Source organism: Rattus rattus, chromosome X (assembly GCF_011064425.1).
Source record: "Rattus rattus isolate New Zealand chromosome X, Rrattus_CSIRO_v1, whole genome shotgun sequence".
Classification (NCBI taxonomy): domain Eukaryota; kingdom Metazoa; phylum Chordata; class Mammalia; order Rodentia; family Muridae; genus Rattus; species Rattus rattus.
The window spans coordinates 102033931-102037945 of NC_046172.1; the positions used below are offsets into that span (position 1 = coordinate 102033931).

At 37.0% G+C, this 4015-nt stretch overlaps 1 non-coding gene across 1 annotated transcript; it reads left to right on the forward strand.

The window, feature by feature from the left end:
- The first annotated feature begins 2764 nt into the window (after nt 1-2764).
- On the forward strand, nt 2765-3003 carry LOC116889470. Its single transcript, XR_004386422.1, has one exon.
- Nucleotides 3004-4015: the final 1012 nt, after the last annotated feature.

Genomic DNA, 4015 nt, shown 5'->3' on the forward strand with positions numbered 1-4015 from the left:
GCTCAGTACTTAAAATTCTTCCTGATCATGTACAAGGTTGTCAATTCAATCGTAGTACAGATAGATAGATAGATAGATGAATGAATAGATAGATAGATAGATGAATGGAATGATGAATGAATGTAACCAGAGTTTAAATTTACTATAAAATTGTGGCAATTTAGGAAAGGTTTGATCTAAAATATAAACAGGTTTTATCATTTGGTACTTTATCCCTAGGGCAAATTATTTATCCTGTATTGTATATTCTTTTAATGATGGACATAGATAATGAAAGCATATAAGGATTCGATGAGAAATTACATGAAACATGAGACCTGGCTACTAAATTGTACTCAATAAATATTACATTTTTAATTGCCCTTTTCAATTCCCTGACTTCCTTCAAGACCAAAGAAATGTCACTTGATCATTCTGAGTGCTGCAGTGGTGCGGCCACTAGAATGGAGCCATTCACTATAATTTCTTCATCCTGACTCGTCTCTGATTCCTGTCCCTAGAGTTTCAAGGGTTGATTGATCCTGCCTCTGTTCTTCCAGTCTTTCTAGAGGTCTGTGGTGCCTGTAGAAGGGTCTGAACTCTGTCTGTTTCCCTTCTAGCACCCTCAAAGTTATTTCAGACCAGAAACATGGCTAGTGGCATTCTCTGAAACCAAATATAGGAGATTCGTGTAAAACCGTTTCTCATACACCGAAAGCAAGACCTGAGCTCCAATACTATTGAGTAATAAGAGTTGGGCAACTTGTTTTCTCCATTTTTTTTGTTTTTTTCAAGAAATTTTGATGTTTTTCATTGCCCCACGTACCTTGATGTTTGTGGTCACATGATGAAATATATTTGGGAAGATTCTTTTGGACACGTTGAAAAGGATCTGAGTTGGGTTCCCAGCACGGACAGTGGTGAGTCACTGCCTAATACCTCCAGCTCCAAGGGATGTGCCATCTCCCTTCTGGCCCTGTGCGGACCTGCACACACCAACATGCAAATACAAATGCAATTAAATCTTTTTTCAGGTTATTTTTAAAATATATTCATTGATTCATTTTATAAAGCAATATCACCCCCTCCTCCCAGTACCTCCTCACACAGACCCTCCCCATTTCCCTCCTTCTCCTTTGAGAAGGAGACCCCCTTTGTATCACACACACACACACACACACACACACACACACACACACACACACACACTCCCATCCTACTCTCCCATCCTGGCATCACTGAAGGACTATGCATATCCTCTCCCACCCGAGGCAGGGCAGCCTAGTTAGGGAATAGGGGATCCCCAGGAAGGCAATGGATTAAAGACGGTCCCTGCTCCAGTTGTTTGGAGACCTGCGTGAAAGATCAAAATACTCACATGATACTTATGTGCGTGGTCAGGTCATAGGTCCAGCATGCTTACTCTTTGATTTATGGTTCATTCTTGAAAGAGCCCCTAAGGGTCCAAATTTATTGACTCTGTTAGTATTCCTGTGAAAAGGCCCTGTCCTCTTTCAGGTCCCTCAATCATTACAATTAAATCTTAAAATCAAAAAAAAAAAATCCCCAAAGTCTTTAAAAGATGAAAAAAAACCTACAGAATGAAATTCCCTGCTCCCCAGAGATTTTTAAAAAGAAATCTGGAATTAACACTCATAAATGATTTAACTATTATTACATTCATAAATCACTTGGGTGACATCTTTCTTTTTAAAAACTTACATTTTCCTTTTAAATGTGTTAAATTTTCATAATATTTTACACTAAAAAAGTTATTAACTCAGGATTAATGGATAGAAAGAAGAATATATAAAAGTTCCCATAAATTTATGAGCCCTTGCTTTCAGTTTTCTACTTTATTTTTGTTTTATTGAGACAAGTTTTCAATATGTCCAATTTCCCACCCCCAAGTGACTGGAACTTGATATGGGTCTGGCTAACCTTGAATTCTGAGAAACCCACAGTCAGTGCCTTGTCAGTGCTCGGGTTGAGGATCAGACACTCACTACCTTGCCGGGACAAGCTTGTTTGATCATATTAAAGTTGTTTCAGTCTTGATCTTTCAAGTCATAATTGATTCCATTATCTACAATCTGCACCTTGGAATATTAGTTGCAGCAATCAGATGTATTGCATTCATTAATAAAAGGTATATCGTTTGGGGCTAAGTGATACTAGATATTGCCCAGTAGTTAGAATGCCTACTGTTCATTCAAGGACATGGTTTCATCCCCAGCTCCCACCTGGCAGCTCACAACAATCTGTAACTCTGTCCTAGGTGATGAAACACCCTCTTCAACCCTCTGGTACTACATGGTCATAGTACACAACATACTGCAGACAACACATCCACACAAAACATAATCTTAAAAAGCCAAAATAAATTTAAAATTATATTATATACCAAGCTAGGCATGTGTGCTTCTCATGGGGGGTATCAGAGTAGATTGATAAAGATATATAGATGTACACTAATCTGTGTACACACACACACATACATACACACACACACACACATCAATGCACTTACATAAATATTTCTGTCAATTTCTATTAGAGTTCTTTGGTGCATGAATCACTATAGCACCCTCTCCTTCCTTATCTACAACCTCTTCCTTTAACATTGAAAACCTGCTGACATTTATGTGTTTATTCAGCCCCAGCACAGTTTATTTAACAATTTCAAGGTGACCAACGTGTACCCTAATAGAAACAATGTTTGTCTTTTTCAAAAGGTTTGAAAGCTTTCTTTTCTAGTTATTTACCTTTACCTGGATTGTGATAACTAGAACACATTAAAAAAAATGTTGCTTTTCTTGCGTGCTCAGAGGAAGCTGGGGCATCCTGCTTAAGAACCAGTTTACATTTTTTCCTCTACTAGGTCCTGGATACTGTCTCCATGGTGATAACAGCTGTGCCATGTCATTTATCAATCCACCAACAGAAGAAGGCTTTTAAGCAAGATAATGTTTAACTTGAGACAGCAGGGTTTCTGTTGGACACTAAGAAATGCCTAGTACAAAAAGAAACCAAGGTTTCCTAAAAATATTAACTATCAAATTGAGAACTGTTTCAATCTGGAGAGTAAATGTCAATCAGAGAATCCCACTAGTGAGCAATGAAGCCTACTAAATCATCACTCAGTGGTAAGCTTGGACCCCCAGCTTGGTCCTTTTTTGATGAGCCCCAAATTAAAATATTTTATTTTTTCAAGTGAATAAATATTCATTTAAACTATCTGTTCCTCGAACACAGTGGTTCTTAACCTTCCTAATGTTTAAACCATTTATACACTTCTGTATGTTGTTTATTTAACCATAGACTTTTTTCATTGCTTTTCTTAAACATAATTTTGCACTACTGCTATGAATGCGGCAACCCACAAGTAGAGAATCTGACTCTAACCCAATCCTTTGGATTTAAAAGATCTACAAAGACATATATTATTTTTAAATCAGGAGTACTTAATAAATTAAATTCAGATATTATCCTGTGGTTGTTTTATAGTACTTGCTTTTTTGTTCCTTCAACCAATAACAAGTACTTACTCTATATCCAGGACCTTGAACAGATCTCCTGGGAAAGACACTGCCTGAAAATATCCATTTACATGATGAAAAGCATCTTCTATGTTTTGTTTTTTTTTTTTTTTTTTTTTCTTTGCAATGGCTAAAATGTACAAGAAGGATGGGATGGTGTCTGTTAAATAGGAATCCAGTTCTGTAAATTAATATCCATCCCTCCTGGTGAAAAGACGGAAGGTGAAACCATTTAATGGACGCCTAAAAATTCAGGGAATTTACAGTACCCATTGTTACTCATACCTTATAGATCTTGATAAAGAACAAGTATTAAAAGAGCCTCAGGTTGACTAATGACTTTGCTATACTTATTTTGCCAGAGGCTGCACAACAAAAAATATCAGGTGTAAACAGCAAAGCTAAATTTCACAGGAAAAATGAAGTCTAAGATCAAGATGTCAGCGGCAGATTCCATTTCTTCTGAGGCCTTACTCTTGGCTTTCAAGAAAATACTT